At 40.3% G+C, this 12,167-nt stretch overlaps 1 protein-coding gene across 3 annotated transcripts in view; it reads right to left on the reverse strand.

The window, feature by feature from the left end:
* LOC141798088 (leucine-rich repeat and fibronectin type III domain-containing protein 1-like protein) overlaps nt 1-12,167 on the reverse strand; it is a 491,366-nt gene that overhangs the window by 234,745 nt on the left and 244,454 nt on the right. For all 3 annotated transcript variants that reach the window (XM_074679875.1, XM_074679873.1, XM_074679872.1), the window contains one exon: nt 9,180-9,320. The gene's annotated coding sequence lies outside the window, so the exon portion shown is untranslated. The remainder of the gene's footprint in view (nt 1-9,179; nt 9,321-12,167) is intronic.

A 12,167-nucleotide genomic window follows, 5' to 3' on the forward strand; every position in this document is an offset into this window, starting at 1 on the left:
ACTCAGAAACCCTCCATGTTTGTATTGGAGAATTCACTGAAGCATCTGAATCCACATCCACCAACAAACACACCCTGGAGTCCCTTTGACAGCCACTCAGACTGTCCCTGAAAACAGAAACCGGAGCGTCTGAAGGAGCCGAGCTCTGCTGTCAATCAGCTGATAACGTGATGCCAAGAAATTACATTTGGCAACTTCCTGTGAGTGTTTCTCCTATCACTGAAAACACAGCCATGGAAACACACACGTAGCACACACAAACAGAAATACATTCTCCATCAGCGCCGACAGATATTTCAGAAAGACTCCTCTAACAGGAGATGAATCCAGGAATAACTGGGCTGAGAAACTTCACTTATTGATAAATCTCAAACACAGACGTCCAAACCTCTGCGACACAGACAGACGAACAGGCAGCAAACAGCAAACAGCAGCTCCTTCACTGTTTTTAGCAGCTCTGGCTCATTCAGAAACAAACAAAGGAAAAATCTCTGAGCTAATTAGAGCGACAATCAAAGAGCTCTGTGATTTATGGAGCCGACCGCAGCTTCTGCTGAGCAACAAGATAATACAAAGCAAATAAGAAGGAAATGAGAATGTGAGCTGAGAGAAAACACAGAGGATGAGACATGAAAGAGTCGCACAAACATATTAATTCACCATGAAAGAGTGATAATAAATGTGTGTTTTAAACCTCTAATGAGAAAATAGTACAAACATAACGAGCAGAGACAGAGCTTCACTCAGCCTGCTCTGTATCTAATGAAACAGGAGATTTTTTTTGTCTGAGACAAAAACTGTTATTAAAATCCAAACACACTGAAATCAAGGACAACATCTCATTACGAGCAGCAGAAACAAAGTGCAGATGAAACAGATTCATTAACAGAGTATTTTTGGGCTTTTAAAAAGGATAAAACACTGGATCAGGTCCCTCTGAGACGTGTCGTTAACGTGTAACGTTAGTGAATCCTGGTTCTGTCCTACCAGAGCTCATCTACCAACTCCAACCTCACCAAGCAGAGCTAACCTAACCTGGCTCTTCATTTTATTGATAGACTCTCAAGTTTGAACAGACCACTGCAGAATAACTGCTGACTGTGGGTTGGAGACAACGTTAGCACAAACACATTAGCCCTTTCAGCCTTTAACCCATGCCTTAGCCTTTAGCTGATGTTTTAGACCTTAGCCTATGTTTGAGAATTAAGCTTGTGTTTTAGCCTACATCCTGTTTAAATCCTTAGCTTGTTTTTTTTATTCATTATCCCCTGTTTAGCCTTTAGCCTGTGTTTAAGCCATAGCTCCTGTTTAAGCTTTAAGCTGATTTTTTAGCCCTTAGCTTGTGTTTTAGCCTTTAGCTTGAGTTAAAGCTTTTGACTAGTGTTTTCATCTTTAGCTTGTTTATCTATTCTTTAAGCTCTGTTGTAGCCTTTAGCCTATGTTTGAGTCTAGATCCTGTTTTAGCCTTTAGCTTGAGTTTTAGCCCTTAGGTCAGGGTTAGGGTTTAGCTTTAGCTTGTGTTTTAGCCCTTAACTCTTGTTTAAGCCTTTAGCTTGTGATTTAGCCTTGGCACCTGTTTTAGCTCTTAGCTTGTGTTTTAGCCCACAGCCTTTGTTTAAGCCTTTAGCTTTTGTTCAAGCTCTAAGATAATGTTTTAGCCCTTAGCCCCTGTTTGAGCCTTTAGCTTGTGTTTTTTAGCTCTCAGCTCCTGTTTTAGCCTTTAGCTTGGGTTTTAGCCCTTAGCTCCTTCTCAGTCTCTAGCTTGTGTTTTAGCCTTAGCTGCTGTTTTTAGCCTTTAGCTTGTGTTTTAGCCCAAGCTCCTGTTTTAGCCTTTAGCTTGGGTTTTAGCCCTTAGCTCCTTCTCAGCCTCTAGCTTGTGTTTTAGCCTTAGCTGCTGTTTTAGCCTTTAGCTTGTGTTTTAGCCTTAGCTCCTGTTTTAGCCATTAGCTTGTGTTTTAGCTTTGGAGGTTTAAGCCTTTAGCTTGTGTTTAAGCCCAAGCTCCTGTTTTAGCCTTTAGCTTGGGTTTAAGCCCAAGCTCCTTTTCAGCCTCTAGCTTGTGTTTTAGCCTTAGCTCCTTTTCAGCCTCTAGCTTGTGTTTTAGCCTTAGCTCCTATTTTAGTCTTAGCTCCTGTTTTAGCTTTGGCCATTAAAGCCTTTAGCTTGTGTTTTAGCCCAAGCTCCTGTTTTAGCCTTTAGCTTGGGTTTTAGCCCTTAGCTCCTTTTCAGCCTCTAGCTTGTGTTTTAGCCTTAGCTCCTTTTCAGCCTCTAGCTTGTGTTTTAGCCTTAGCTCCTATTTTAGTCTTAGCTCCTGTTTTAGCTTTGGCCATTAAAGCCTTTAGCTTGTGTTTTAGCCCAAGCTCCTGTTTTAGCCTTTAGCTTGGGTTTTAGCCCTTAGCTCCTTTTCAGCCTCTAGCTTGTGTTTTAGCCTTAGCTCCTTTTCAGCCTCTAGCTTGTGTTTTAGCCTTAGCTCCTATTTTAGTCTTAGCTCCTGTTTTAGCTTTGGCCATTAAAGCCTTTAGCTTGTGTTTTAGCCCAAGCTCCTGTTTTAGCCTTTAGCTTGGGTTTTAGCCCTAAGCTCCTTTTCAGCCTCTAGCTTGTGTTTTAGCCTTAGCTCCTTTTCAGCCTCTAGCTTGTGTTTTAGTGTAGCTCCTGTTTTAGCCCTTAGCTTGTGTTTTAGCTTTGGCCGTTTAAGCCTATAGCCTGTGTTTTAGCCTTAAGCTTGGGTTTTAGCTTTGGCCGTTTAAGCCTATAGCCTGTGTTTTAGCCTTTAGCTTGGGTTTTAGCCTTTGCTCCTGTTTTAGCCTGTGGCCTGAGTTTTAGCCTCTAGCTCGTTCTTTCATCTTTAGCTTGTTTATTAATTCTTTAGCCCCTGTTGTAGCCTTTAGATTGTTTTTAAGCCGTAGCCCATGTTTATCCTTTAGCTCGTGCTTTATCTCTCTCCTGTTTCTCTTTCTTCTGCTCTTCTGTCCTTTTTCTGTCTGTCAGTCAGGCTCCAGTGTCCACCATCACTACAAAATTAATCACAGAAATTGTTTCCAGCTGAGAAAAACACAGATCTCTCCTCTCTTTACTAAACTTCATCAGCGGGCGTCGTATTGTCATAGAGACTTAGACATGCTCTACCCAATCAGGAAGCTGGTCCTGATAATTTTATTTGAAAGTATGGATTAGGATCAGGCAGATATCTGGAAGAGGAACTTTTTCTAGATCAGTTAGAGACTCTTCACAGGATGAGGAGACTATGACGTGTATATATAATAACTCTGACAGAGACATATTCACACCATCAGGCTCAAAGAAGACCATTAGTTAGGAGGGACTTAACCAAGTCCATCACAGCTGGCTAACATGCTCCGCCCCCAAAGTTATGACCTCCAAGGGACTTCTGGGAAATATTTCTTTCACACTTTAAGACATAGATCAGTTACAGCAGAACTAAATTTAGTCTTTAGTTCCTGGGGAGCGTTCCTGCAGCTCCTCTAACAATCAGTCAAAGTCTCCTTCCCTTCATCAGGGCGGGAGGAAGCGGTCATGTGGGACAGCGTCCTCGCCGCTCCATCATCCAAACAGGAAGTGTGTTATTGCTGAAGAGGCACTAATATAATTGACATTCTGTAGCCTCATTTTACAATACAACTCCTGTCCAAAGTTTTATGCACAGGCAGCAGAAAAGGCCGAGCGAGAACGCCGAAGCTGCTGACGTTAAATAATAACATTACATCTTTGAAAAGAGCAGGACCTGTAATGTTAACTGCACAGGCTCTGATGAGCTGGTGGAGGAGGATTAGTGTCTGATACCGCCGGAGGTGCAGGGGAAATCAGCACAGATGCTGAATTTAAAAAGTTACTTTATAATTGAGTCATTATTAAAGAAAACACAGGAACGAAAGGCATGGATGCATGTCCGCTTTAGGCTTCTGCAGACAACACCCTACTTTTAATTTCCTTTATGGAAACTGTCAGTGCAGACCTTTCACTCGTCTGATGAAAAGATTTCTACCCTGCAGTGAAAATGTCACAGTATGGATGTTGTTAAGTGGAAGCAGCTCTTCAATCTTCCTCTTTCAGAGCTGATGAAGGGAATAAAGGGCACATTAAGGAGATCTCTGCAGCCTTTTCACATTTATTTGTCGTCTACGACCGTGAGACTGAAGACGATTTGATGGAGGATGAAGAACGCTCGGTGCAGGATTCACTTGATTTGCGTGCAGTGGTTTGTAAAAGCAGAACTAGACTCAAAGATGAACTTTCCTCCTTCCTCACCGCCCTGCATCGCCCTGCACCTCAGCAGCTACCAGCATGTCCTGTAATAGGCCTGTCTGCTCCACTGCTTCCTCCTGATCAATAAAGTTATAAAAGCCACACCAAGACAGACTCAGCGAGGCCGAGCGGCCTGCCAGCTGCCGCCGTGTCCTCGCTCCCCGCCTGAGTCCGCCCCTGCTGTTCAGGTCGTTATGTGTCAGCTGACCTTGAGTTTACAGCGTTCTCTTATTTTATTGGTCTGTTATTTCCCTGACCCTTAGAGCTGTGGGATAGAAACGCTCGGCCAATTTATCCTCCGCTCCTCCCGCCTCAGATACAGTCTGTGCTGCATTAAAGTTGGAGGCGGGGCAACAGCATGGAGGGAAACGACCCTGAGAGTCCACAAGGCTACCATAACACAGGTTTTATAGGGTGATAGTTGTTGTTTGTTACAAGGGTCTTCAACCTGCGGCTCTGGAGCCTCATGCGGCCCTTTGACTACTTTGCAGTGGCTCTTTGTAGCTTTAAAAAATGTTTTTGAAATAATAAATTTTTATTTTTCTTGCAGAGGGTATTGATGATTAATAACATGACACTAAATAAAATGATGCTTAAACATTGTGCTGACCTAATCATGCATCACTCCTCACAATAAAGCTTTCTTACTTTCTCATTTTTGCAAGTTTTTTCTTTTTTACATTCTTTTTTTATTAAGAAAGGAAGAATCTTTTTTGAGCATTTTCAAACTTGTGGAACGTTTGCAAATTTAAACATTTTTGAGTTTCTAAAATTTTTTTCAGATTTTTTAAATTTTTTTTTTCAATTTCTACATTCAAAAAATAACACATTTTTAAAATAACATTTTATGGCAAATTTATTAATATTTTTTCAAATTTTTCATGTTCTTTGGACACATTATGCAATGTATTTTTTTTGCAAATATTTCCATTTTTGATGGTTATTTATTTTTTTATTTTTACAAATTTTGCTTAATTATATATTTTAAAATATTTCCAATTTTTTTTTTTTTTTTTTTTTACTAAGTTTTCAAATTTATATTTTTTTTTCCAACATTTGCTATTTTTTACAAAAGCTTTGCAAATTTATATATATATTTTTTTCAATATATTTACAAGTGTTTTGATTTTTTAGAAAAATTTTAAAATTTTGAAAAATGTTTCAATTTATTTAAATGTTGTTAATTTATGAAATTTCTGAAAATACGGTTCTTATCTTTTAAAACATATTTGCAAATTTTTAATCATAAAAAAAAAACTATGACATCACATGCCAAATTAAATATTTTTAAACACAAAAAACTTCTTGTTTGGATAATTATTCGCTAGATTTAAACTATGTTCAGAATTTTTTATAGTCTTTATTGTGAAGATAAAGTCGATTTTGTGGCTCCTGAATGACTTTAATCCAGGTGAGCTGAGGAAAAATGGCTCCTATGAAAGTAAAAGTTGCAGAGTTTGCATGCATGTTTTAGAACAACAGATTTCCAGTGATCGTCTCGCTCTGGTCCTGAGCTGAAAGCTTCTTCCGAGCAGGTGGTGCGTACGTGTTTTAGAGTCGGATAAATAAAAACAATCATCAGATCCCTGCGTCGTCTAAAACACCTCTTAAAGACGAGCAAACACTCTTTGAATCCAGGAGCTTCACTGACTCTTTATGGGATCATTTTCTGTTCACGCTGCAGAGAAAACAACAACATCACCCTCTGCTCAATAAAAAGTTTAAGACGATGGTTATGGTGTTTTAAAACCAGAGCCAGTTTCATTTCCAAGCGTCTAAATGTGCAAGAGGTACGATGTTTTAGAAGTTACGGCACTCTGAGTGCGCCCATTCAAAGTCTGTCCTCTCAGAGCTGTTTGTCTGTGACGGGGTCAGACTTTTATTCTTTGCTCCCTGCAACTCAAGAAAATGAGTCATGTTTCTGCTCCTCCTCATCAATATTTCATCACAATGACTGTCTGTACATGGGGCGCATTAACTGTTCATCAACTGTGTTTGCTGTTCTTACTATAGATGATATAAAGACTGTCAGTGACTGAAACAGGAACTTAAAGTCGGGATTTTCTGAATGTTTGTGTTTGCAGAGTCTCGTCACAGCCCATTAGGCGTCTGCCGGCTGAAACACTCCACTGCAACAAATCCCAACCTCTGAACCCGTGCTGTGCCTTTAAGTCATTAGACCCAGTGTTTAGAAAAACCAGAGGACTGTTTTAAACCGAGCAGAGCGAGTCAAATATTCACGGCGGCACACCGAGGTCGTCCTGGCGTCTCCTCGTCCTCACTCATTAGAGCGAACCTCCCAGAAGCTGCTCACCTCTGCTGGTCGTGACTCAGTTGTTGGTCTGAGCCGCGTCCCGGCCTGCTTTCTCATTACCGCCGCTCTCATCCTGTGTTTGTACTTGTTATTATTCTGCTTGTGACCATTAGGCCCCTTCATCTCATTACTGTTCCTCTGATTCAAGACCCACACCTGCCATTACTGCCAGCGCCGCGTCTCATTAGGAAACTCCTGTCACCAGCACGGCCAACGCAGCGGCGCCCGCAAATTAGTTCTGATAGAAAAGTCTTCAATGAGAGTGGCAGCATGTGTGTGTGTGTGTGTGTGTGTGTGAGTGTGTGTGACAAAGAGGAGATAAACTGCAAGTAAACATTTGTGTTGAGGTGTGTTCTGTGAGAAAATGAGGTGTGGGTGCAATGCAGGGTTGTTGCAACAGAAGCCATCCAGTGTGTGTGTGTGTGTGTGTGTGTGTGTGTGTGTGTGTGTGTATATAAGTGTGTGCATGAGATCTATAGCCGTCTAATGGACCTATTTTCTTGTCAGAGCTGATTCAAATGATCCAGTGGAGGAAGAAACTAATGTGCCTATTAAGGCTGCATTAGCTTAAGTCACTGTCTCACACACACACACTCACACACACACTCAGAGGCTCATACACACTTTAATCGCGAGTACTTTACATGTTTTCTTTTCTATTATGTGTTTGAGTAAGAGTTGTCACCGGGGCGCCGTCACAGCCTGCTGTAGATTAGCGGCGTTAACCTTTAAATGCGTCTGTAACATCTGGTGTCTGCGCCGGTTAAAGCACAGGAAGTGAAGATGGAAACTGTGGAGGTTTAACAGTCTGCGGCGCGATGAGGAGTTTGTCTTTGGGTTAAAGGTTTTACACCTGCCAGACAAATCCTGAGCCAGTCTATATGAGTTTTGTTCCTGTTGTCTGTGAATTTCTGCTTTCATATTCAAACAGCAGCACTAACTCAGCTCCATTAATCGTTTTCCTCGCTGTGAAGGTGTGATTCTTGTTCCACATTCATCTGAAATAACCTGAAGTCCAAAAGCTTTTCCAACAGCCTGATGTTCAGAGTTTGATTGAAACTAAATCAGGAGAAACTTCAGGGCCGGCCTGTCCAAAGTCAGGCCCCAGATCCGTTCTCATCCCACACCACATCGAGACTGTTGATAGGTTGATTGACTAAAGCCAAAGCTTGGTATATTCCGGCTGACGTCTTCAAATTAATGTTTTTATCATGATGGAACGATGTGAAAGTTCAAAAAGCACGTTAGAGGACATTAGAGAATGCAAGACCAGATAAGAGTTGGAAAACTAAGCAAAGTAGTAAAGTAAAGTAAAAGTAAAGTCACTAAATGTGCACAGGAAAGAAGGAAGAGCGGAGAATTAGAGCTACCTTAAGGAAAAATACAAAACAAAACAAAACAAACCTACGGGGACAAAGTCATGAATTTGTGAGAATAAAAGCCTGAATTTATGTAAATAATCTAAAAATAATAATAATAAAAATGAGAAAATAAAACTAAAGTTATACATTTACAAAAATGAAGTCAAAAATTCACAAGAATAAAGTCATAAATTTATGAGAAGTGTCATAAATTTAGAGGATTAATATCATAAAATTCACAACTATAGGAAAGTTGTTAATTTACAAGCATAACCTCATAAATTTGGGGGGTATATATCATCAATATATGAGAATAAAGCAATTAATTTCAAAAAATAACGTCATAAATATACGAGAATAAATTAACATGATTCGTCTTGTTTATTTGAGGAATTAAAGTTCATAAATGTGTGAGATAAAGACTTGAATCTACGGTTATAATGAAAATCAACTCATAAGTGTATGGGAATAAAGTCATTATTTTATTCTGTACTTGTTTTAGATTGTTTAAATTAAGAAGAAAAAAAGCGAATTTATTCAATTTCAATTAAAAAGAAAAAATAATGCAAATTTTGATTTTTTTTTTTTTTCAAAATTTCAAACTGTCTGCATATTTTTGAAATTTCATTTTTTTTAAATATTTTCAAAATTTTGCAATTTTTTTTTTAATGTTTGCAAACTTTTGAATTTCAAATTAAGGTAGCAGACCCCGCATTAGACTGAATTACAACTCTATTCTTATAGATTTATGAGATTATTCTTGTAAATATACTTTTTTTCTGAAAAAGTGGCCCTAATTCTCTAATGTAGAAACCAGAAAATATGGAAAATATTGATCCTGCCTTAAAACCATCCTGACATATTTCCCCCTGTAGCGCCCCCTAATGGAGAACATGTTTCTTGGTCAGAAGCAGAGTTTGCTGATGTTTATGCAGCACGTAACTATGCTGAAAACAGACCACTGATCATCAGGATCAGTGACACCTGAGGGACAGGTGAGCTGTGATGTCATCAGTCTGTAGTTTTAAAATGGAGCATTTCAAAAAAGTCTTGACACTGATTCACAGAGGCATCACTTCCTCACAATAAATATCTGAATCAGCCAAAATACAAAACTTTAAACCTCATTATCTCTTGAGTGCACATTGGATTCTCAGTGCCTCACAAACTCTGGACATGCAGCGTCTCAGCTCTCCACCAATCAGAAGCCACCCTGCAGATCCAAACAGCATCAGCACCTCACCTCTTCAGCGGGGAGGGGGGCCGTCCTCTTCTCACAGGAAATGACTCGGTGCTGGAGCTCATCCGCTTTGTAGATTTCCGTGTGTTAGACGTCCTCAAAGTTTGTCATTGGCTCAGCCGGCTGTCCATCAACCAGAAATCCCTGCACAGACACAGAGAAGGAGAAGAAGGATGAGCGTGGAAAGAGAAAGTTTGAGAGGTAGGGAAGACAACTTAAAGTGATGAGTTAATTCAGTGAAAACCATCGGTCTCTGGGAGGAGGAGGAAGACCAGGATCTGGAGTCCCCGTCTCTGAACTCTGAGCTCTGTCTTTTTGTTGGTGATGCTCCTCGTCAGAAATGAATCAGACTCTTTTTAATGTGATATTACACCAGCTGCTCCGTCTGATCCTCTCTGCGTTAACTGGATCTATCAAACGTCCTTATGCACCAAATGGAAACACACCGCGGGATAACCAAACACTCTACCGGCCGTCTCCGCCTCTTACATCGCTTTTGTTTCCTGAAAATGAACATTAGAGCGGCGAGCCTGAAGTACCGGGGTGTTTGGAGAGCGTCCTGATAACCACATATTGTTCTATTAGAGCGCTTTAAAGAGGCAACAGATGGCTCCTGTCTGAACAATTATCCTCAAACTGCACCAGCAAAAACACAAAGTCAGACAGAAACACAAAGTTTACCCACTCTCTTTCATTAACGCCATCATCAGCTCAGACGGAGGAAATCTTTCTCCAATCACGGCGCTCTGATTAAAATCCCCTGCGCTGGAATCAGAGCACGCTCAGAGAGGAACGTGTCTGAAAATTAAAATTTGTGTTTTTAGAGCCGACATGACGACACCAGAGGATCTGTTTCTGTGTCAGAAATTAAACACTGCTTTCTGTACACTGAGGCTAGGCAGTCTACCACCATGTTACCATGGCAACAACAAGCGCCAAGTGTTCACAGTCACAGGACATGCCCTACACGATGTCAGATGAGGATAAAAAGTCAAATAAAACACACCAGGTTTTTCAGTTTCAAGTTTACGACACATGATGAGGAAAATGATGCAGTGGATTAAAGTTTGGCTTTTCTTTTGCTGAGTTCTGACAGGTTAAAGAGAGGGTATCAAGTATTTTTCATTCTTTATTTTGTCCCTCTAGTGCCCCTGTAGTATCTTTACATGATTTACTTTGTAAAAAATAATTAAGTTTTTTCCCACAAACCATCTGTCAGCCTCTGTTCAAAGTGCTGCTGTCTCTTTAAGGCTCCTCCTTCCACAAACCCCCTTCGTTCTGATTGGCCAGTTCTGGATGGAGTTAGGGGGGATTGACTGTAGTGTTTGAGGTCTGTCCCTCTAATGTGTCATGATAAGGAGATCTTAAATACCTCTTTTTGGCCGAGCTAGTGCTAATGCTAGTTCCTGTCTGACTTGGCTCGACTTCCACAGACAAAGCTCCGGTTCCAGGTACTCAAAACCGGTGCTAAGCTAGCTCCAGCTCTTTGCTGGATCACAGCAAAGCAACAACAACAAAGCAACAACAATACGGTACCAATGCCCGGTACCTGGCAGTTGGTATCAATCCTCAACTGTACCACTTTCTGGTACTTTTGTGTGTTTATGTGGTAGAAAAATCTTTTTTTTTTTTGCAATAAAATCTAAGAGTTTTCCAATTTAACATATTAATTTCTCAATGAATAAACTTGCAATGCTGCGTGTATGTCCTGCATGAAAAATCGCCTACTCTTCCACTCTCTCACAATCACAAGGATGCGTTTAGGTACCTAAACATGGTACCATTTGATTTTACGTGAACTCGTACTCAGTACTTAAGACACATAGACTGTAAAAAAAAAAAAAAAATAGACGTCATCTTGCTCGGCTTGAAGTGAGGTTGCCACAGAAACTGCTCCCCCTGGTGGCTGGCTGCAGTAAAGGTTAAAAATCCATCTCCCCAGTCATTCCAGATGGGCTGAGGTCAAACTTTAAAAAATTAATACACCTCATAGAAATGTTTCTTACATCTGATTGTTGTGGTGATTTGAAGATGTTATTTAGCTGTCTTATATTCAAGTCCTCTTTTTTCTGAAAAGTTTCGTTTTCATTAGTTATAGGAGGTTAAAAACGAGGCTTTACATCACGTTAAATGATGATTGACAGATGACGTTCTTGTGATTTTTTGGGGGGGATTGTAAAATCCGTCGAGAGGTAGAATCAAGAAGTGATTCGACTCAGGAAAGAAGAACCCATCCTTTGATGTATCATTTTTTTAAGGGACAATCCAAGAAACTCAACAATTGAACAGCATCTTACTTGTAGCAGCCAGCAAAAGCTAAAACTAAGGAATGTCTATCAGTTTAAACTTAGCTGCCAGTTGTCCCTCCTGCTTCCTCAGCTTTGGGGTAGGAGTTAACAGAATCCTAAATAACAGAGTACAGGGGATGAAGCTGGACACCGCCCAGTGGATGAGCTTGCTGTATGTTAAAATGTTGCTATTTACATCAATAAGACCTTAAAGGATCTCTGGAGTCTGAGTTCCAATTTCACATTTAAAGATTTCCTCTTTTTTACTGACAAATGAAGACATCATGACGCAAGGATGCAACAGGAGTTTCTATTATGAACTCAAAACTGACAACCGATGCACTTTCAAAACTTTCAAGTCTGTAGATGTTTTTTTTTCTTAGAGTCTGTCGAGGTTTTACTGCAGGTTTTTCTGAGGTCTTTAGGTTTTGGAGTTAGTTAGCTGATTCACTGCAGACCTAGGGACCTCACTTTGTTTGAGATGGCTTGTTTTGAATAAAGTTTTTGGATTCAGGCTGACTGAACTCCTTGGCTGATTGGACTCTGCGTCTTCTTCCTCAATAGTCTAAGATCAAGGTGTTAGAAATTCATTTATGGAGTATTTAGGCAGAGGAATAAGGGGCCCATCCTGACGAGGTCTGCAGGAGGCCCAGAAAAAGTTACTACACCGTAACCATGACCAACGATCTGCGATGAAAAACAG

This window comes from Halichoeres trimaculatus, unplaced genomic scaffold (assembly GCF_033239565.1).
Source record: "Halichoeres trimaculatus isolate MK-OKI-2021-1 unplaced genomic scaffold, fHalTri1.1 fHalTri1_scaffold_9, whole genome shotgun sequence".
Taxonomy (NCBI): Eukaryota; Metazoa; Chordata; class Actinopteri; order Labriformes; family Labridae; genus Halichoeres; species Halichoeres trimaculatus.